The sequence below is a fragment of the Prinia subflava genome, chromosome 1 (genome assembly GCF_021018805.1).
Source record: "Prinia subflava isolate CZ2003 ecotype Zambia chromosome 1, Cam_Psub_1.2, whole genome shotgun sequence".
NCBI classification, from domain to species: domain Eukaryota; kingdom Metazoa; phylum Chordata; class Aves; order Passeriformes; family Cisticolidae; genus Prinia; species Prinia subflava.
In genome coordinates, this window is record NC_086247.1 from 43140996 (window position 1) to 43164661 (window position 23666).

Below are 23666 nucleotides of genomic sequence, written 5' to 3' on the forward strand. Positions count from 1 at the left end.
GAGCTCGCTGACTGGATGACATAATTACATAAAAAGCCATAGGAAAGCTGTGAGTTGCTAATGTTTCAAGGGAGGGCTGAGGCATTGTTTCAGGGTTTCTTCTTATACCTATATGGATCTGGTGCAGGCAAGCTTTGGCAGATACACAAAAAGCCTGCAGATTCCTTTGTTCTTTGCTATAAATAGGGCCATCAATGAACCTTTTTAAAGTCTTTGTTTAAAAAAAGTGGTTTGAGCTTGAGCCCTGGTTCTAGGTCTTCATTAGCCAGTGTTGGGGCACATGATTGCACATCCACATTTTTAGCCAAAATGAGTTTTAAATGAGTTGAAAAGTACTGACGAACCTTGCAACATGGGGAGGACTTTAGCAGCAGAGATAATATTGGATGGTTTCAGCAGTTATTCTGATTCCAGACTTCCAGTTTGTTGCAGGGTCTGCCTTGGGCTGGAGTCCCCTCAGGATCAGCTGAGTGCAGGAAATGCCTCAAACACACAGCCTTTCATTATTATCTCTCAAATGGGAGCTGTTGACACTCTGACCCTTGCTCCATTTCAGGACTAATTCAAACACATGTGGAAGCTCAAGCTTTATCCCTTTCCATTGAGTTTGCTGCTTCCTATTGACTTCACACTGAGGTAGAGGCACCTGTGTGCTTAGTTGCACAGTTGAATGAAGCCGTTCCCTGTTGTGTGGGTTCTCACTGCTGTGTTTCCAAAGAGACTGTAACCAGGAACGTACAGGAAGAGCTGAAGGTTGTACAGGAACACTGGCTCTCCTGAGCTGCTGGCTCTGAGAAACCTTGGGAGGAGCAGGGTAAGAATAGGAATTTTAGCTGATTTAAATGATTGATTCAATGTTTGTCTTGGCAGGATGTGTCAAGAATCCTCTGAGCTGTAAGCGCCTCTTATTTATGCACAATATACTTCTGGGTTTGGAGGAGAAAGGAACATACTGTTTTAATAGAGCTTAAAGAGTAATTAACAGTGCACAGGTTGCTCAGCTAAACTTACATTAACAAGTTTGGCAACATCCTTAGGAAAAGAGTTGATTCGATAATGAAAAGCAATCACCCTATCTGAATACACAACTATTGGACATAGACTGCCAAGAGATTGTCTGCTGACCTCTTTGAAAATATGAATGCTTAGCTGCAAATGTTTTCAATTCATTCTTTTTGAACTATGATAATCAGTCAAGAATAGCTTCAATGAGTGTGTGTTGGAAGATATTCCTTCAGGGTAGAGATTTTTGCACTGGCACTCATATCTTACATCACTGCATTTCCCTGTGTGTGGTCATATCTCTTTGGACTCATTTCCACAGTGTTTGTTTTTTTCATTCAAATAATCTGCCTTTGGTTAAGTGGGCTTTCCTACATTCTTTTAAAAAACTCTATTGCAGGTTAAAGGTTCACCTTTTTGACAGTGTTGCATTTTCTGTCTTAGTGTACACAACTGTGTGCAAAGTTATGAATAGAAGATATTCTCTAGATACTGTTTATGTCTAAACCTACACATGTGGTGCAAAATCATGTTTTTGTGACCATTTTAAGTTGCCTTGACACAAAGATCCATCAGAAGGCAGTAGATTTCATGCACAGGTGGACATGATTGTCTTTTAAATAAGAATCGACTTTTCAGATTGTACATATGATTTATTATTTTTTCACCAGCATATGAGGGAGACCACACAGATATCTGTTGAACAATTTTGACATAGAGTTTTTTGGATTTAGTGTGAAGGTGTACTGCTATGTGAGGGAGACAGCCACTCTGAGTCTAAAGTATATATGAAAGAAATAGTATGAGAAAACTAACTAAACTAGAGTCTCTTAAATGGGCAAGTGGGAGGCCCTCAGGCAATGAGAATTTGATTTTCATACTGCTTTCTTACTAATACTGTATGAGTCTAAGTGTTTCTTCTTAGGAGATAAACCCCCTTGATTCCCTGAGAGAAAAAGATAGTTAATACCATCTGTAAAAGCCATTAAGTGTTTGTTAGGTCTAAATATCGCAAAAGCCTTTTAACTAGTCGCACGAGCAGGAAGGATAAGATGGCTAATATTCAGATAAATTCATATAGATTGTCCTCTTTCCCTTTCTAGATTTTGTGGAAAATCTGACTCTTTCATATTGAGGAGTGTGGGAAAGGTAAAAACTGTAAATCTATACCCAAGCTCGTGAACTGTAATGTGAGGATAAAAACTTTAAATAAGAAAATTAAATGAGCAAAAGCTTCAACTTTGGAGCTGAGTGTCCCATATTCAGGCATCAAATCTCTGTATTTGAGATTGCATTAAGCTAATGTAGACTGATTTTTCAAAGGTCATTGAGGTTTGCCCTTTACTGGTTCCTTTGCTAAATCACTGTAGGGGATCCTATTCTATTTTACACTTGCTGATAGCCACTGCAATATGACAGTTTAGCCAAAATGAATGAGAAATCATTAACAGGGGTATTGTACTAAATACTGACAATGTCTGGCTCTACGTATGACTTGCTTGGCTAGCTACACCATGTGGTGTTGTCCTCCTGTCCCACAGCTCCCAGTCCAGACTGGAGATGGTCTCAAGCCCTCTGCAGACCAGTTCTGACTTGCACGTCTGAGGTCTCTCCAAGCAGGGTGTGTGGGCAGAGTGAGGACCCATGCCCTGGCTGAGGAGCCATGAAGTGTTTTTCTGTCCCTTTTAAGACTCAGTTTCTAAATAGGTTCCTCAGAATGTTTGGCAAATATTTATATATTAGTCTCAGAAAAATTTAAAGCATCCACTGCTGGTTCAGATTTGGGTTTTGGTGACTAAATTTGCTAAGGTATTTAGCTGTGTAATTTCTTTAAAATAGAGAACGAGGTCTCTATCTACTCACTGTATAAAGGTTGTGAAATTATGCAGGCATTTACTATGGGTTAATAGTTCTAATAAAATTTTGCTGCAGTTTTTCTTCTGTGGATTTTCTCCTGTTTTGTTTTCTGAGGAGCATATTTGTATTTTGAAAACATAATGTAACCATCAATTACTGTAATAGCCACTAGAGGTCTACTGATATCAAAATTCCACCAACATCAATTATTTCTGCAAGTATTAAAAATGTTTAATCCAAAAGAAAATGTTCCTTATTAAACATAGTTTGCTTTGTGAGGTGTATAATTTAAATTATCTGAATTTTTAACCCCTTACAGTTGTTTTTAATTAAGTGATATTTAACTGAATAGGGAAGAGTTGAAATGCAAAACTGACTTAGAAGAAAATGAAAAGTGACTTAGAAAATTGCCAACTATATTCACACAAGTAAGTATATTAAAATGTAATTCAGTGGATAGAATATATTTCTTAGTGGTTAACTTTGAAGCAAACAATGTTTTGGTGAAATTGTTTTACAATTAGTGGCTTTTTATGGCATTATTGAATTCTATTTGCTTTTGAAGGTTATCTTTATTTCTCAGAAAATAAATCAATCTTCAAGCTTTCTTTTAAGTGACCTTAGTATGATATCTTGTAAATTTCTAACAGTAAGTGGAAACTAAGTCTTACTGCATTTCCTTTAGGCCTAGTTATTAATTACAAAAACAGGAATGTATTCAGTGGGACAAACGAGATAAAAAGTTAATTAATGTTTTTTTTCCAGTAATTTCCCAATCAGGTGAAACATACTTCTCGGTAAAAACCAACACAAAACCCGAAACCAAACCAAACAGGTAAATTGCAGTTCCCTGAGATTCCTGAGCTTCTTACCTGGAGTTTGTGGAGATTTAAGCTGAGGCATGGGAAGATCCCTTTGAGAACTTTTTTTTTTTTTTTTTTTAAGAAGGTGGTATCACAGACAGCAGACAGTGTCACAAAAACAGCTGCAAAGGATACAAATAAGGCCTGATTCAGAATATTTGTAAAACTTTCCTGATAGGTACTTAACTGTATTAGGTGCTTTGTTGAACTGGGATACATCATAGTGGAAATATTACTATGTGAGTATTTGGTCTTGTAATGAAATAGTGTTCTGACTGTATTGTGACTGCTGGGCTCCTGTAGTTCTTAGCCTTGCACTGTCTCTTGCCTTGTGCATAGTTTTTCCTCTCTCACTGAAGGATGAGGGCTGTGACAGTATAGTGACTTCAGTTATGTGTGTGAAGCCAGTAGCTTATGGCTGGTACCTAAGGTAAAGAAATATGTATGAAGTATGTCTCATTTTTCAGACTGTTCATTATAATGGTAAAAGATCTGATGGACACATCTGTAAACGTGAATATTTATGGAGATATCCAGAACTGCCTCTTACTAGTCAGAGTGCTTGGTATGAGTACACCTCTTTAATAGGAGAGGAAATTTTGAGTGTGGTAGCAGAAGAACTCAGTGGAAATTATTAACTAAGAGTTTCCATAAACCTGTGTATAAATGCCCACTGTGTACATAAGTCTTGCCCAAAATAGTTCTCACTTATTGTCCTTTGTGGAAATATTTCGTTTCTCTCTGTCTTCAGTTTAAAGAGGGCATTGCCTCATGAAGGGGGCAATGCTTTCCTTACGAAGGACCAGTGAGATTAGTTCTTTTAAGAATATCTTTACTTTCTTCATTGGACAGTTGGAGAGTAAGGCAAGTCCTTTGTGTGAAAGGCAAAAGAGCAGATTCATTCAAGACAGCGCAGGGAGGTGTCTTTCTGCGGGAGTGTGGAACCAGCATCCCAAAAGGGATTCCCCTGAGAGAATAGGTGGCGGAGCTGCTTTGCCCTTTCTAGGGGGTCAGGGGATGGGTGGTGTGAAGTTGCTATCAGGGCTCCAAAGAAGTCTTTTCAGTGAAGCTGGTTAGAGCAAAACAGATACAGCCAGAATAGCTGGGAAAAGTGAGGGAAAGTGTGCATTCTCCAGCTATTTGTCAGCATCCATTCACTGCCTAATAGCTTCTGAATCAAAAATTATTTTATCTGTTTTCATCTAGTATTGAGAAACCTGGCTGAAAAAATCTACAGGTATTATGTTACTGTTGCTAGTGTTGTTATGTTGTCACCATCATCTCTCTCTTAACAGTCCCCAGAAATTGTTCTGGTGCTAGATCCACATGCAGACTGTGTGATGATTCTAGCTTCAAGTTGTTCCTAAAGTGCTGGACAACAGGCAAAATACTGTGACTGTCTGGTTTTCCTGCTGAACATCCCATACTAGAGAAGATTGAATGCTTAAAAATGATTAGTGTGAGGGACAGAAAAGATACAAGATATATCATGAGCATGGGCTATTATGTTTTTCATATTTAAGTAAAAGCAGATGTAAGCTATGTGAGGCTAATGGGGCATTACTTACAGGGTCTCAGTGTAGCAAAACTAATGTGAACATTTTTCTTCTTAGCTCTTAAAGATAGTGTTTAAATGGAATTATATGGCAGAGAGGGTGGAGCCAGCATGGCATTTTCTCCAGATGTTTGAATTCCTAGTTATGCTTTTGCCAGAGCTGGTGATTCATCTCTTCAAAGCTTTATTCCCTGTGTCTATGTCAGCAGTATTGTGAACACCTTCACAGTTTCATTTTTGTTTCTGCAAGTTAGGGGTTTAGAGAGAAAAAACAATATTTGGACTAGGAAAATGCAAAATCCTTTTTGCCCTGAGTAGAGTGGGGCAAATTTCCATCCTCTGGCTTCCTTTCATTGCAAGAAGAGGATGAGGAGTCAAATGGCAGTTCATTAACACTTGCTATGCTCACTACTGTTCAGCTGGGACCTCTGCCAGAAACAAAGGCATTAGAAGTAAATGAGAGGAATACTGTTCACTGCAAGAAACCCAATCCTTTCTCAAGCTGGCAGATATAGAACCATAGAATTTGTTGGAAAAGATCATTGAGCCCAACACTAACCCAGCAATGACAAGTCCACCACTAAACCACGTCCCTAAGTGCCACATCTAGGTTGCTTTTATATACTCAACCATTTCCCTGGACAGCCTGTTCCAATGCTTGACAACCCTTTCTGTGAAGAAACTGTTCCTCTGTAACTCCCCTCGCACAACCTGGGGCTATTTCCTCTTGTCCTGTCGTTTGTTACCTGGAAGAAAGGACTGACCCCCACATGTCTACAACCTTCTTTCATGTAATTGTAGAGAGTGATAAGCCTCCTTTGCTCCAGGCTAAACCACCCCAGCTCCCTCAGCCGCTCCTCACAGGATTTATGCTCTAGACCCTTCTCCAGTTCTGTTGCCCTTCTCTGGACTCACTCCAGCACCTCAGCTTGGGAGTGAGATGCCCAAAACAGAACTTAGCACTCAAGGTGTGGCTCCTCCAGTGCCAAGTACAGAGGCATGATCCCTCTCCTAATCCTGCTGGCCACACTGTTGCTGATGCGGGCCAGGATGCCACTGGCCTTCTTGGCCACCTGGGCACAGCTGGCTCATGTCCATCCAGCTGTTATCGTTACGCTGCCTGGGGTTGTTGTGGCTCAGGTGCAGGACCCGGCACCTGGCCTTGTGGAACCTCACACCACTGGCCTCAGCCCACTGATCCAGCCTGTCCAGATCCCTCTGCAGAGCCTTCCTGCCCTGCAGCACATCAGCACTCCCACCCAAATTGGTGTCATTTGTGAACCTACTGTCAGGGCACTTGATCCCCTTGTCCAAATTGTCAATAAAGATAATAAACAGGATTGGACCCAGTACTGAGCCCTTGGGAACATCACTGGTGACTGGTTGCCCATGGGTGTGTCTCCCTTTCCAGTACACTCTGGGCTCTCTGGCCATGCAGCCAGTTTTTTTAGCCTTTGAGTTGTATACTTCTCCAAGCCATGAGCAGATAGATTTTCTGCAAGAATGCTGTGGGAGCCAGTATTGAAAGGTTTATTGAAAGGTAAACAACATCCACAGCCTTTTCCTCATCCAGTAAGCATATCACATTATCATATAAAGATATTTTGTAAGTCAAACAGCACCTGCCTTTCCTCAATCCATGCTGACTGGGTCTGATCCCTTGGCTGTTCTGTTTCATTAGCTGCTCCATGACCTTCCCTGGCTCTGAGGTCAGAATGACAGGTTGGTAGTTCCTCTTTCTGGCCCTTTCTTAGATGGGTGCCACAATGGCCAGCCTCCAGTCACCTGGAACCTCTGTGATTAGCCAGGACTGGTGGTAAATGATGAAAAACAGCTTGCTTAGCACTTCTGCTGGCTCCCTCATACCTTTGAGTGGATTTTATCTGGCACCACGTGTACATCTAAGTGGTTTGGCTTTGGCCCTTCTAATTTTCTCCTTCTAGAGCCTCATGACATACTTGTAGCCCTCCTGGGTTGCCTATCCGTTCTTCCAAACATCATTATCTCTCCTTTTTTCTATGAGATCCAGCTAAATAGCTCTGTACTATTTAGTAGTCAGGCAGGTCTTCTTCCCCATGAGCTCATTTTTTGACACATGAGGATGGTTGGCTCCTGTGCCCTTAAGATTTCCCTCTTGAAGAATGTCCAGCTTTCCTGGACTCCTTTACCCTTCAGGACTGTCTCCCAAATGATGCTGTCAACCTGTCTCCTGAACAGGCCAAAGTCTGCCCTCTGGAATTCAAGATGTTAGTCCTGCTAGCACCTCTCCTTACTTCTCCAAGAACTAAAACTATAATTTCATGATTGTTATGCTCAAGAGGGCCTCCATCCATCACTGCACCCACCAGTCCTTCTCTGTTCACAAACAACAAATCCAGCTGGGCATCCTCCCCAGCGGGCTCAGTCACCAGCTCTGTCAGGGAGCTTTCTTCTGCATTTTCTAGGAACCTCCTAGGCAGTCCCAACCCTGCTGTGTTGTATTTCCATCAGACATTGGGTACGTTGAGGGCCCTCAGGAGAGCAACACATAATGATAGTGAGACTTCTCTCATATGCCCTTAGAGTATTCAGTCTGCCTCTTCATCCTGTTTGGGTGGTCTATAACAGTGTCCCACCATCACACCTGCCTTGCTGGTCCTCCCCCTCATTCTTACCCAAAACCACTCAGTTGTATCATCACCATCATCAAGCTCCAGTTGTTCCTGCTGCACAATGGCTTCCAGCTCCTCTTGTTTGTTGCCAACAAGTTTGACTAAATTAATGAGAGCTTTTGCTTGTTTTGTGTGTCTGTTTTGTTTAATTTTTTTTAGTTTTTTTTTCTTTTCTTTTTCATTTTTAAATTTCAATTCTCCAGAAAATGTGGTTGATTTTTAGGAGAGCCAGAAATGCTCATTCAAGCAAGGCCCAATGAAACACATAAACCAAATGCAAAAATCCATTTTTTGGGCTTCTAATTTGAGGCACTTGATATCATGAAAGTGAAACTTATGTACAAGTAATTAATGTTTCTGAAGTTCTTTTCATTTAACCTGTGAAATCAGAAACTATGGCAACTTAAATTAGATGCTGTGTTCATATTAAATGCATCTATTAAATACCAGAGATACCGAACTGGATATGGATACTTGGCTGGGAAAAGCCATAATTGGTGCTGGTTTCATTGACTGAATCGACATACTGTGTATTTCACTTAAGGCTAGAGTGTCTATAAATTAAATAGCCTCAGACCTGTGGCTTGGAGACAGGACCTGGGTTTGTATGCTACAAGCTGGGTGAAAGAAAGCCTTGGAAAGGATTTCCCTCTGGTATAGAGTAATATACATATAAATATGTGAAGGAAAAAGAGGACTTTTCTATATAGTGTAGATTCAGTGACTGGAATACTAATATCCCTGTGTGAAGCCTTTACTTGCTGTGACAGCCTAATGAGACAGTGACAGTGGCTGTCTGCTTGTCCTGAGTGAATGTCCTGCATTATGTTGTTTGTGTTGTACTGCAGGATGCTGAAGTGAGATTGTCTGACTGCTGTCCCCTCGGGAGGCTCAGGAAGAGATGTACTGAATCTCTCAGGAGGCTATCCTCAGAAATAGTTTTCTACCTAAATAGATACCATCTCCTGGGGATCTTCTAGAATAGTAACCAGTGCATGACTGCCAATATCTTTTCATACTGTGAAATTTTAAAACCTTAACTGTAGAATCTATAATATGAAGACACAGTTAGCATGCATCCTCTTTTTGGTATATTGTCATTTACTGACTGAACAATTTTTGACTTCCTACCTGTTTGCACACGTAATTCAGTTTTGTATACACTCCATTCTGTTTGGGAATGAGTTTTCTTAAGGACTTATGTTATCTTTATTTGCCATACAAAAGCTGAGGTCATCTGTGATGTGTTCTCTGATATTTCTTAGAGGTATGTGCTAAACAGAGGAGGGAAGAGTTTAAGGCATTTTGCTGGACTCCTGTGTAGGATTGCTTAGCTGGAAATATCTACCTGTGTATCCTGAAAGGCTTTAGTATGAGTCCAGTTCATCAGAGTGACTCACTGAGCTTTGAAAACATCTTATATGTTCTTCTGCAGAAAAGTTTGATAGCTTTATATGGAAGAGTAGCAAATTTGGACTTCCCAGTCTACAGCTTGTGAATCTTTTACACATAAATTGCTCTCATATTTGTACACTTAGAAAGAAATGTTAGCTAAAAATCTTTTCTGCTTCTTGAAACTCTGCTTAAACACTGCTAAAAATTTACTTACAGAATATGATTTCATTATCATGTTACATTCTGTGTGCTTCCTTGAACTTAATTGCATTATCACACGTTGAGGACTGATGTTATAAAACAAATACTATCACAAAACACTCTAGGCCTAGAGAAGACACTATGAAGAATCTGTATAATAGAAAGAGGTGTGAAATTAAGAGACATGAAATAAACTCCTGGACATTTCATTTTGGAGAAGAGTATGCCTGAGGGAATGGTATGAGAGAGGATTGTGTAGTTGTAAGTAGTGTGTAATGATAAACATGGTATTTTTCTATGCTGTTTCTCATACTGTAAAAATTGGGTCACAATAAAATGATCAAGCAGTGAGATCATAAAAATCAAAAGGCATTTTTGTGCACAGGCAATCACTAAGTTGAAGTATTAGTGTCACAGATGCTGATGTTGTAGCAACACAGAATGTTGCAGAAAAAAAAAACCCCAAAGTGAACATAGTCCTAAAGCATAGATCAACTGATGGCTATTCAATATATTTAAAAAAACCTTCCCTCAGAGAAGATGATAAAGCTTTGATTGCTGAAAGCTGCAAGGATGTAGTAGGAGAAAAATCATTGTATTTTGCTATTCCTTTGGTCTTTTGTCCAACATCTGCTTAAAATGAGATCTTTGGCCAGATGAATCTTTGCTTGACCCACTGTGATTATTTATGCTTTAGATTTCCAGACATCACATCTAGATGTCAAATACTTGATGGAATACACTGCATAGTATCAAGGAAACAAAGTCCTGCAGATGAAATAAGCGAGGGGATTCCCTTCACCTAGCAGAGCATCAGAGAGCCTGTAGCAAAACAGGAAGAAAAGGCAGTGTTCAGTTCCATACTGTACTGTGAGCCTGCTCTTTGATTTTTGGTCTACATTGTCCTAATTATCCTGATGAACCAACATAAAGACAGAGTGTAACTTGAATCTTTGTTTTACCTCTACTTATTTCTTAATACACTTTTTGTCATCTGTGAAGTGGAATTCTTTACTGAAAACTGTCCAGTTATTTTGTGCTAACACGTTCAATTCAAGCATCCTGAGGCTTTTTAAAGTCTGTTGCTGCTGACAATTTGCAACTCTTTTCTTTTTTAATGGAGGCTATGTTATTAAATGCACCAGTTACACAGAGAAAACAAATGTACCTCTGGAAAAAATTACCCTTTTTGGTGTGGTAGAAAAAACCAGCTTACCAAAAAAAAAATAGCATTATGGAAGTGACCACTATGCAATTCCTGCTCTGGTCATGAGAGGGGTAGATGCAGATTCAGGGATTTAAAGGGTTTGCATTTCTTTCCTAATAATTTTTGCCCTGGTCAGGTCTCAATTTTTTTAGTCTTGGTTTTTGTCTGAAGAATGGAAGGGACAAGCTTTTAGGCCAGGGATTTTATGGGTACAATACCTGCTGTAACAGTGACCTGATACAAGTGGGGGCATGTAAGTGCTAATGCAAGCAAATGTACATCTATGCTAAGCAGAAATTCTAAAAAAAATCCCAAACCAACCAAAAAAAAGTACTTGAGGACAAAGAGTAGGCAGGTCCTTGGCTCTTCACTTCTGTCCCTTTTTTCTCTATTTATTCCCCTACATGTACACTGCTGATACACTGGCTTCCTTTTCCTTAATCTTTCTCAGATGGCAAGAGCAATCTCTCTAAAACAAAAAACCTGTCTCTGTTTGATGATGCTCATTAAAAGAAAAAGTAAACTGTGAGGAGTCACTGCTTGAGCTGCATGTGCTTGCCTCCTCCAAACAGGCACTCGAGTGCTTAGGTGTGTTCCTCAGGGGTTGGGCTGTGCTGCAGCTGGAGCTGCTTGCACCCACCCTCATCTCCCTCTTTGTGCAGAGGGTGACACACTGGTACATGCCTTGGAGGCAGAGCTCAGTGGAGACGCAGGTGTTGCAGGCAGCCTGCAAGATGTGCCTGCTGGCAATGTCAAACCAGTGTACCAGCTCTGCAAAAGGAAACCAGAAGCACACATCCAGCCTTCTCATGAGGAACCAGCACCCCAGGGCACTGGCTCTAAAAAGTGATTCTCTGTGTATCCATGACCTTTTAGTGATTTAGTGGCAGAAAATGTGAACAAAAATTTTAAAAAAACAAAATCAAAGGGAATTTGTCAGTGCAAATCTGTAAGTCTGAGATGCTGGGTGAAAATGTTGCCGTTCTCATTTTGATGTAATCAAAGCCTTTATGTAATGTGAACGTTGGTGGGGAGCAGTCCTCCTGAATCGTGTTTACTAGTGGGAGTTTCAGAACCGATGTGTGGATGGGAACTAACAATAACCCTTGCCACTTTGCACTGCTGCACTGCCTGGATGAGACTAGGCTGGCAGCAGTAGTCATCAATATTACCCTCATCTATTTTATCTTGCATAGGGGACATCGGGCTTGTTTCTGTTTTAGAGGATACGCTGCTATGAGTGGGATATTCCTTTCCCACTCCCATTCCTCCTTCAAGGTGAATACTCTTAGACCAATTTTATGGCACTATCCCCACTCTGTCCCTACTAGATATTCCTTAACATTGATATCTATCTGTGAGCATTATCTATCTGCTAACATATTAGCTAGCAGATGGAGTAAGCAGAGGTTTTGGCCCAGGTAATGCTCTCATGCCTCAACTTCATTTATTTGTCTTTCTTATCTGCAGTGCCTAAATGATTCACTTCAGGGTAGATGTCCTTGTAATAGTTTCTTCATAACATTCTTTAAGTCTAACTCCAGCTGCACTGAATTGGTCAACTGCCTTCTCTTCTGGTTCTGTAAGATAATTTAAAAGAGAATTACATAATTCCCCTCTAGAGACTAGTTTAGTTGTTGCACCTACCAGGTCCAAAGTATTGTTCTTTCTGTACCTGCTGATGAAACTTAACAGAGCGTTGGAACAAGGTGGAAAAATCAAGAGTAAGTAAAGTTTTCTTCACACTCTTCCTCAGGTCTTTTTGAAATGCTATTGCTTCATCATCTCATACAGGTCTTCCAGAGGTGCACCTCATAGCAAAGCAAAGAACCAATGCAGGTACTTGGATACACATCAGCTGTGCCTAAAAGGTTGTACCTGGTATTTGTGAACTATTTCACAGCTTGCACTTTCTTTAGCTTCACCCTATTCTCTTCCTCAGTTGTCATTCAGCAGCCATGGGGTAACACGAGTAAAGTTCTTTCAAATACACTGACGTCTACTGAACCAAAATGAACATGTAAATGTTCAATTCTTTTCCCATATTGGGTATTCCTTGATTATAAAGTTTTGTCAAGCCAGAGCTGGATAGCATATCTTTCTTGCTTTTTTTATAGATATGCAAAGAAATAGAGCATAAGCTGCTTCACTTCTGATTTTGGTATTCATAGTCTTATAACAATTATTCATCCTTAGATTTTAAAAGATAAATAACTGTGTTGATTTTTTGTCACTTTTCTGGTCCACTAACTTTTTGTATTACCTGATCTTGATTTCTCTGTCTGTCATAAATAGCAGCTCCATGAAAAACATCACCAGCAAATAAGGTTTATGTGAACTTTGTTATTTACCATGATCTCTAAGACAGAAATTACTTAAAATGTTTTCTCCTGCTCTTAATTCATAATTAATGTAGTCACAGAACATGGGGAAATGGTTTTCAATTGAAAAAGAGTACATTTAATTTAGATATGAGGAAGAAATTCTTTCATGTCAGGATGGAGAGGCACTGGAACAGGTTGTCCAGAGATGTTGCAGATGCCCCATCCCTGGAAATGTTCAAGGCCAGGCTGGAGGTGACTTTGACTTCAGCTTTGGAGTCTTGGTCTTGTGGAAGGCATCCCTGCGCATGGCAGAGTGGTTAGATTGAGAGGATCTTTAAGGTCCCTTCCAAGCCATATTATTCTATGATTTTGTGATTCTGTGAAAGCTGTTCAGGGAGCTTTAAATAAAACTTCTGGCCTGGCATGATTTGGGAAAGGGGCATTTTTTTGTCTTTCCAAATTGTTTGTTTACAGAAAGTGCAGTTTCTGTAACAGAAACTTATGTGTTGTTGCATCCATTTCCAACTTCTTTAACGTCAGTGTCTTTCACCTCAACAATAAGCTAAATTGATATGTATGGGAAAAGAAGCTGTACATTTCTAAGAAGACCAAGTATTAGATAATTGAAAACCAGACTTCCTGTTACATTGAAAACAGACCTAAACAAATTCAAACACAGAAATGCACAGGGGGTCATCCATGGTACCATAGTGACATGATTTGGAGTAATAAGAAGGAAATTTGATGCAGTTTCTAAAATTAATTTCATTTGAAACCATGAGCACTACAAAAAGCATTTATCATACTGATAATTTCCCATAATATCATAAATATGAGCAATGAAGCAGAAGTTGCTTCCATAAAGCCAATCTAGATTAAGTTTTCATTTCTTAACTAAAGGTAGTATTTGAATTTCTTTAATGCTCAAGCAATAAAAACTTAGATTTCCTGGATTTTTAAAATCAGCTGAAAAAGTCAGACTGCAGAATATGTCATAGAGATTCTGCTTTCCAAATGAAGTGATGAATACTGAAAGAACAAAGCAATAATTACTCTAGATGTCTTAATTTTTTTTTCTGAAAACTACGGCATGATACTTTGCCCATTTGAATAGCTTATGTACAAAGACAAGAGCTTGTAGAGCAAAATTCATAATAATAGGCAGAAATCAATTAGCTTCTTTAATTGTGTTAAATGTAAATATAAGACTCTGAAAATAATAGAATATCTTGAGTTTAAAGAGACACGTAAGGATCATCAAGTCCAACTACTTGAACTGTCAGAACTCACAGAACTGTCAGAACTCTGTCTAAACCTAAATCATATCACTAAGAGTGTCAGAACTCTGTCTAAACCTAAGTCATATCACTAAGAGTGTCATCCAGACATTCCTTGAACTCTGGCATGCTTCGTGCTATAAATTCAGAGTATACTTCGACACTGTATGACAGCAAGAACACTGAGCTTGCAAAACATGCATTTGTAAATGAGCTCTGTTATTTCAGAGTGTGAATAGGTGGAACATTTTCATTTGTTCAAATTTACGTGCTGCTAAATGCAACCTTTTTGTGATAGTACCCAGATCATATTTAATTTAAATATTCTAAGTACATGTGCCTTGAATTTCCTAACTGGGAAGGTAGATTTTAATGCTCACACTTACATTTTATGAAGGCAAAAAATGATCTGACCTTCAAAGCATCTTGCATTAAAATGGAAATAGCAGATGTGAATCTTGCAATGTCGCAGCTGGTATCCAGGGAACAGCAAATGAAAAAAAAAATCAGAGATCTTTATTGGTCACATTGGTACAAAACTGTCCTGGAAAACAGAACTTGTCTGCAGGAGCACAGTAACACAATGTACTGTGGACTGATGAAGTTGCAGAAGCTCAGACTGTTAGGAGTCAAAAGTGTTACACTGTGTGAAAGATTTGCAGAGCTTTTGGCTGGTGTAGGGTACGTCTGTGTGCGGTTCAGTAAAGGACCGGGGTCTGCAAGCTTGAGCACTGGAACACCCAGACAATAGGAGGAATTTCTACTTGGAAAGGGCTTTTAAACATTGGAATGGACTGTCCAGAGAGGTGGTGGAGTCACTGTCCTGGAGGTGTTCAAGAAATGACTGGATTGTGACACTTAGTGCCGTGGTTTACTTGACGAAGTGTTGATTGCTCAAAGGTTGGACTCAGTGATTCAGAGATCTTTTTCAACCTATTTGATCCAGGATTCTGTGACAATGGAGCTAGATGGTGGGAGGGTAAGTCAGGGAAACCTACTCCCTCTCTTCTCCATCATGCCTGTGGCTGATGACTCGCGTCAGGGTTGGGAGTATATATCTGTTCTTTTCCTCTTGCAGGAGAGTGTTGAGGGCTTATTGCTGGAAATATTATGTATTTCAAAGTCATTGTTATTTTCTATATATCCTCTTTTTGAATAAGAATGTCCATCAGAAGTATTGTGTAGTCTTTTGTTGTTACTTTCACGAATCAGAGAATCAAATTATTTTTGACTCTACTGCCACAAAGTAGTCAATGCATCTCTCAGAATTATGGAATAGGTGAATTTGGAAGGCACCTCAGGAGATTTCACAGTCCAGTCCTGCTGCCTGTTAAGAAAAGTTAGGAAAGTTTTTGAAAGCTGTATAAGCAACAAACATTTGAAAGAGCACTTTTATCTTTTCTAGACCTCTCTACCACTCCTAATCTGATAAACTAATTTTAAAGACCTGGAGAAAAGAACATCCTACCGAGACATCTGACCTCATCTTGCATTTACGATTTCAGTGTAGAAATAATTCAACGGTGTTCAGTGTTGTCCATGTCTCACAATGGGGTAGCTTTAACCCTTCAGCAAGTACTTCTACCTTTGGACTAAGTCATAAAATGCAAAGCATTTTCTTTAGAGTATAAAATTATATTACAATTTTACAAGTATCGGCTGTTTTAGTTTTTCTGTATAAGTTCCTTTGGCTATTAGAATTAAATCACATCACTCTATATCATTTTGTATATTAAAAAAAATCCTGTCTTCTGAAAAGTGCCATTACTTACAAAATAATTTGATTCAAAGTTCATGAACACTGATTCTGCTGATGCCTACTCCTATTTGTAAACCTTGAGTAAAGTCAGTGAACTGAGAGGAACTACAGGGAGGGGAAAAAAAAAGCGAGAGGTACTGGAAATATGTCCTGATTGCCTAAATGATCCAGTGGTAAAATTATAGGTGGGAAATGCTTAATTGTATGACACATTTAAAAAACCCCACAAACCAGGTTGTGGTTGAAAACAATTTCGTTACAGTCTTGAAGCAAAGAAGCAAACCCCTCTTTTCTATTTACGAATTTAGGGGTATGTAGGTGATTAGCTCTGTGCCATTAGTTCTGTGTTTAGAAAATGAAGTCTGAGAGTTTGCTTTCAGAAGGTGGTGGTACAGCTCGCACTGGGTGTAGCCTACTCCTTGATGTATCACTGCAGAAGGACTGAAGGTCACTCTCTTTCATATAACCAATTCATCTGACCAAAGCAGGATCTCAGTTTCCAAGGTATATTTAAAAAGAGAAAGGAAAGGGCAGAGAATTAGGGGATTTAAAACTCCAAATCACAGGTTTGATCCTGTAAAGTACTGGGCACTGTTGCTCTATTTCAGCAAGACTTGAATGTGCCTAAACCTTTTGTTCTAGGCTCAGCATTTAGCACTGTTTAATCTCAAATGAATAGTTCTTAGAAAGAAGAGTGGTATTTTCTTTCATCCACACATTTCAAAGGACTCTGTGAACAGCTATGTATAAAAATGGTATAATATAATTGAGAATTCAATTATGAATTCATGGTTAAGCATAATAAAGAAAAAGGAAATAAAAACAAAAACCTCCACTTTCTCATGTCCACCTTTCATGTTGAACCTATAGATAGTTTTATTGTTCTTTTTCCTTGTTTATTTTCAATGTGAAATCCTCAGACTCCTCATCTGAGGCCAAAGCTGTGAACTCATGCAGAAACACAGGACAGGATGTGTCTTCTGACCTTCCACATCTTGTCTTTAAGCTGTGGGCATCCTGTTGAGAGGAAAAGGAGCTGTTGTGTATTCGCCACTCATCCTCTTTCAAGCAAGACAGTAAACAAAGAGCAAAATTCAGAGCCCAGTCTTGATAAAGGTACAGTCTACTTTTGAAAAAGCTGGGAGAGATGTAAGAGAGTGGTGGGGGCATTTTCTGCTAAGGATCTAGAGCTTGTTATTCTACTCAAGCCTTAGAAGTGTGCTGCTTTGCTCCTGGTATGATACACTTAAGTGCTGTTTCTTAATTGGAGTAGACCACTTAAATGTATGTCCTCAGCTTTCATTTTATCTTATCCTCTATTTTGGTGTGTTCCATCTGGGTTCACTAAAGCCATTGCCTTTTCCTGGATATACCCAGGGATATACGGATGCAATAAGAATACCTGTGAGAGCTTGGATGTTGCAGGAGATCTCCAAGCTTAGCTCATTTAAATTGTTTTTGTTACTTCACATGCATGTAGGAGGGTGTGTTCCTGCTGAGAGAATGATTTGAATATTCATCTGAAATAAAACACAAGAAATTTTTGCCACAAATGAAAAGAATGTGGTCAGGAATAGTTTGGACTCAATTTAGCAGCGGTTAAACTTGTTTAGGGTGCCAGCAGGGGAATCCATTTCCTATCCAACAACTAAACAAACATAGTACTTATGTTTTGTACCTGGCTGAAAGACTGAGTTTCCAGGAACACAGGATACAGTACTGTTAAATGGAAGATCTGCACATGAGCAGTGAGAAATGAATGTTTGCATTCTAAGGGCAATATTTACTGATTTCCTCAGTCATAGCTTGTGAAACAAAAAAGAAACAGAACCTTACTGTCATTAACCATAATAGTAGTTTAGCTATTTTCACAGCATTAATCTTGCTGTTAACTGTTCTTTTCACATTGTAAGGAGACAGCATGTGACAGGAAAAGTCTATAACATCATTCAACATCTGATTATATGCCCCTTTTCCTCAAAACCAATTTGCATACCTACAAATATCAGTGCTTCCCATTGGAATTGAAGGTGTAAAATATTGTCTTTCAAGCTGAAAGTTATTTAAGCAAAGATTTTTCAGTATTTGGGAATTTTGGCTGGATGATTTCAAAAGCAAAAACATATGTCGCTTACATGATTTGGCATTTCTCCAGCTGGATAGAGCTTGAGTGGAAAAGTGAAAAGAAAAAAGTAAAACCTAACACTAATTAGATGATAATAAATACAGGTGCTATACTCTGTGGTGTAATTCATCTTCATAGCAAGCTGTGGGATGAGTCAGAGCCAGCAGATTCTGAGGGATACTGTTTTGTGTATATATATTCCCGGCACATGCTAAAATCCAAATTAAGGTTAAACTTTAAAGGATTGTGTAACACTGAGACACTTTTCAAGACTATGGAGGTGCAATATTGCATAGCCATGGAAAAGGAATTGTAGGGGGGTTTATTGGTTGGGTTTTCTCAGAGGGCTTTTCACCATAAATGCAATTGGTGTGGTACCAGGATAAAACCAGTGATTTGATGATCATTGAGAGATCCTGGCCCAGACTTCCACATGCCCTCATCCTCCCAGACCTCCCAAAAATTTCCTTACACATTCCAGTCATCAAGGTGCCTCAGCAACACAGTACCTTCCCTCTTCAGCCAAATTCTTGACCTTATGTGGTTTGCCGAGATGAAATTAGTTGGGACTAGCCTGCAACCGTCCTGTATAACTTTTGCTGTTGAGGGAAAGCTGTTGTACATCTTCCCACTCTTCCATCCACCCCACCTTCCTGGCCTACAGGAGTTCTGGCTAAAGGCAACCCCTGGGCTTCTTCTCTTTCTTGTGTCAGAGACCCTTATGGAGGCTCTTTTCTTTTAAAATTTCCAGAGAGAGAAATGGATTCAGATGGTGTGGATTTAGCTCATCTACAGCTCTTTTCTACTTGGAAAGGTTATACTTGTACATGTACTGAGGGGACTGGTGTTGCCTGATGATGGGGTGTTCAGTGTGTGGCCACACATGCTCAAAAGTGAAGGCACAAAGGAGGCAGGATTCCATCCTGGGCAAGTGAATGGCTTACAAATATGATTAGAAACTGAAAATTCTTGGTTGCTGTGTCTTTAAGGTGCAAGCTCACTGAGACATGCTTGTTTCTGAAATAACAGGAGAAGACACAGTCATGGTCCAGCCTCCAGGAATTTACCACAATAATGTGTTGTGTGATTTTGCAAGAGAAATTAAAACACAAAGAAAAGCACTGCATGAAAATTTGATCGAGCAATTAAAAACGTGTAAATAATTGAAATGCAGGAGCTTAAAAAGCTTTATATTGTCCTCATTGAGGAAAAAAATCTTTAAAGCATAGGATTCAGACATTATTCTGGGGCAGAATAAAAATAAAAATAGCCGATTTTTACAGTATAGATTTTTACAGTATAGATTACTCAATTTTCTTTTGCCTGATGAACAGGGCTCCCAAAGCTTATTGTGGCTGTTGTGCCGTTTGTATAGGACACGTGGCTGCTGTGCCTTGCTTTTCTCGGAGCCCCCTCCCCCACGAGCAGAACCCTTTGAGCTCCAAACACAGATGTTACACTGCGCTCTTTGTGTGCATGTGTGTGTATGAGCATGTGTGTGTGTGAGCAGAAAAACGTGCCTAATATGCTGGAAAACTGAAGCTCAGCACAGGACTCTGCTCCTGTATTACAGTGAGATGTTAGTGTGGACCAAGTGTAGGACTGATGTGTATGAAAGAGTAGTGGTTTAAAGCAGCCACGCTTAAATCAGCAATTTAATGTGAGGAGGAATGGCAGTTTCATTAAATAATGCTATGATCTCTCAACCATATTCTTAACTAGTAATCTCCCCTCAGCAAAATACATAGCTAATCAGCCTCCTAGCCTGTCAGTAAACTTGCAGGGGAATTAAATCCTGGAGGAGGAAGCCCGTAGCCCCGGAGGAAGGCTGAGTGCATGTTTCACTGTCGTCTTTCCAGCTCATCTCAGTGGTCCCACTGCTAGAATGTGCTCTGTTGTCATGGCAACCCCATCTCCTGCTTCCTACAGGAAAGATTAGCTTGTACTGTGCACTGGAGAGAATTTAGGGGAAGTCAAGCTAATCCCTGGGTGCACTGCAAGAGAAAGGTTGGACCTCGCCTGAGGGATGCTGTATCTGCAATGATAGAATTGGCCTGCCACAGACACTGGTATTTAAGTTGAAGAGCAGAATTCACAGTAAGTGTCAGATCCTCCAGAGAGGAATATTGAATGAGGTTTTCTAAGTCTTGGTGAAGACTGTCCCGTGCCAGCAGTGGAATGACAGCAGGAGGCTGTGTGTGGAATACCAATATGTTTCACCCGTTCAGGTGGTATTTCAAATATAGATTCAAAGCCTCAGTTCCCTGGAAACTAGGTGATAAAATTTTAAAACATCATTGTGAGATGCGCACATAGAAACCTGAAGCGTGTCTCATTTGGTGCATAAAGCTGAACAAGTGATGATGAGCATGCCTTTACAAATTGTGTGTGCACTGTGCAGTGTGCTTAAGAATTCCTGAGTGCTGAAAAATAAGAGGGAAAGCATAAGGAAACTGGTCTCTGTGTGCTGCAAACTCAACTGCAAAAGTGCTGAGCTATCAAATTAAGCATAAAAATTTACAACTCCTGTGCAGTCCTGTTTTTTCTTTATACAAAAACCCAAACAATGAAAACATGAGCTTTTTAAAGGTATAGTCATAATATGAGCTTTTCTTTGAGGAAAACTCATTTTAATATAGCTGAATTAAGGTGGTGTGTAACATGATGCAGTGTGTAAAATTTGTGTTTGTTTTCTTGCTAGTAGAATTAAACAGAGGATATTCTAGCTTTTACATTTCTGGTTATTTTAATGTTCTGCCTTTCTTTGATACGATCCTGAATTTCACTTTAATAGATGCTCAAGATTCCCAGCTTTAAACTAGACTGTTTGCAGTGAGATTTTAACTGTCTGCTTTTTATTACTGTCAGCTTTTCCTAAACTAATTTTTCCACCAGTTTATATGTTCAGCCTATATATTCTTGCATTTTTAGTATGCATGCTTTTTCTGGTTCTAATCAAAAAAACCCCTTTATAAATATTTAATAGTTATTTTTTATATAGCCATATCCTCTACCTTAGATCTGTTGTGCATATGTGTTTTACATGTATAAAATGTAAGCATGCTTGTGTGTTTTTGCAATACATACATGCATATACATATGCAGACAAGTGGAGTCTTTGTTTTAATGAGGCCTGTGAGTAATTCATGATAGTATAACACTGAGGAAATTAAAGACCTGTTTTCATTTTTCAGGACAGGTATTTTTCTGCTATTTAAAAAGCTTATTGCTGAAAAATCCCAGTAAACACACACTCAGTCTGCTTAAAGAAACAGGATGTTATATTTCTCTGTCTATGGAGCAAAAAGCAGAATCATCATGCTGATATGACAAAAGGGCGCTCTGTTACCTTTCCAGAGTTTTGGGTCCATGGCATAGGCAGTTGAAGGACAGTGGTTGTTTTATTTCTCCTCCCTCCCAGGACAGCTCAGAAAGAGTCACACATAAGCTCCAGATTGGTTAGCATAAGAACAGTCTTCTCTTCAAACTTCTCTTTTTGGGCTGTTTTACCAAATAGTGAGAACACTGATAATCAAAGAAAAATGTCTTTGCAGTTAACAATCTCAGTAGCTGGTGTATATCTATTGTGGAGGACTATAGAAATAAACACAAAGGGTATGGAAGCTATAAGTCATCATTTAGGCTGACCCTTGAATCTGTGGTGGACATATGGATGATAGAAATTCCACGGAAATGCCAAGCAAAGTAGGGATCTGGGTAAGAGCAAATTCATCACGTAAATGCTTTTAATTAGAGAGGGCTCTGAAATTATTTCTTGATATGTATCAAATTAAAACAGTGATTAAAAAGTCCTTTCTGATTAAAAAAAAAAAAAAACACACTGGGAAAGATTTGCCAGAGGTTTCGTTGTATGTTTTCACCACCTCTTCGAGGATATCTTTTTGGCCGTTAGTAGCCTTTAAAATAACTGAGATTGTTAAATGTACAGATTTTCTACCTTGTGTGTTGTTTTATTATATTAATTAACTGAAAATCTGGATTTTTTTAAATCTGGATTTTTTTTAATCTCAAGGTGATGATTTGTTTCCATTTATTTTTCCACCAGCATGTAACTTGTGTTAAATGGAGTAATGTTGGCTGGTCAAACATTATCTTATTCTGTCTCCTACAAAGTGTGTGATTTTAGGAAACTGGTCCAAATTCTGTTAGGAGCTTTCATAAAGGGACTTGAATTTCTTATCTGCATTTCTAGACATGAATAAACAGGACTACCTTCATGTCAGGGGGTGCAGTGGGATTCAAAGCATGCATCCAAACCCATAGCCTGTGTTCACATTCCCTTCCAGGGAAGAGGTGTGAGTGCTCCTTGCAGCAGGCAGGAGTTGAATGCTCCTACTCCAGGCAGGTACAGTTGGTAGAGGCTGCTCACACTCAGGAGTCCAGGCCACCAAACTTGAGGAAATTCCTGGTGTAAACCATCTGTCAGTTAAATAAACTTAAATTCCTTAAGTTACCAGAAACTAAAAAGCAAAGGTGACTTTACTTGTTGTATTCAAAAATGCCAGTTTCTAAACTTTTAAGAAGACCAGAACTTGTGCATTTTGCCAGGGTTTCTCTTTGGCACTCTCTTGTTCTGAGATTTATTTGCTTTTCTACAGCAGTGGGTGAGCCCTCTGCTTTTGTCTTCATTCCTTTCCTGCCCATCATTCCCACTCCCAACAGGTATTACACTCCTCCTGAGCTGCCTTCTCCCTGTTCCACTGTGTCCCAGTGTTCAAGCTGTCTGCTGGCCAGATGTTGAACTGGCTAACACAATGCTTTCTGATGTATCTTTTCCATGCATAAAAGTAGGATAATTTAATGTATATACTGATTCATCAGAACAAGGTTTTGAGTTATGGCACCAAACAGAAAAATATTGTCAATAGTGTGTCACTCTATTTCCTTGATATGTTTCTCACTATTGTAAAAATAGCCTCCAAAACTTGTAGAGCACAACATCTGCCTACAACCTCCATTTGGAATTCATGACTGACAATTTGTCTCTCTTTCACTGAGATTCTCTTTCACAGAAAAATAGATAAAATGTTCAGCACTTACTGGGTGGTACACTGCACCTTGCAGAACCTGGCTGTCTTTTAACATCCACAAGTATAAAGCCACAAACTTTATTCTGTCCCAGAATGGATCTTGCTGCTGATATTCCCATTAATTCAGTAAAAGAAATCACACTTCTATGCTATATATAGACTTCATATGCAATGTGTGTATGTCTCTCCATATCAGAGATTTATCCTAAACATTTTAATAAGAAAACAGTAATGGTGATGACATTTTTTCTTGGTTGCAAGGCATCTTATTTCCTGAGGCATCTCTGCCTCTTTATTTCCTTTAAAATGTTATATATATATATATATATATATATATAAAATGTTTCCAAAGAGACTGTAAATGGTCAGTTTGATGGTAGCAGAAGTGGACCTCAATGA

General features: G+C 39.2%; 1 protein-coding gene across 3 annotated transcripts in view; it reads left to right on the plus strand.

The window, feature by feature from the left end:
- The first annotated feature begins 730 nt into the window (after positions 1-730).
- Positions 731-23666, plus strand: part of NOL4 (nucleolar protein 4) — a 117766-nt gene continuing 94830 nt past the window's right edge. The window contains exons 1-2 of one of the 3 annotated variants that reach the window (XM_063394777.1): positions 751-814; positions 3212-3287. The gene's annotated coding sequence lies outside the window, so the exon portion shown is untranslated. Of the gene's footprint in view, positions 815-3211; positions 3288-23666 lie in introns of all 3 variants that reach the window. The other 2 variants (XM_063394795.1, XM_063394787.1) reach the window with 2 other exon arrangements.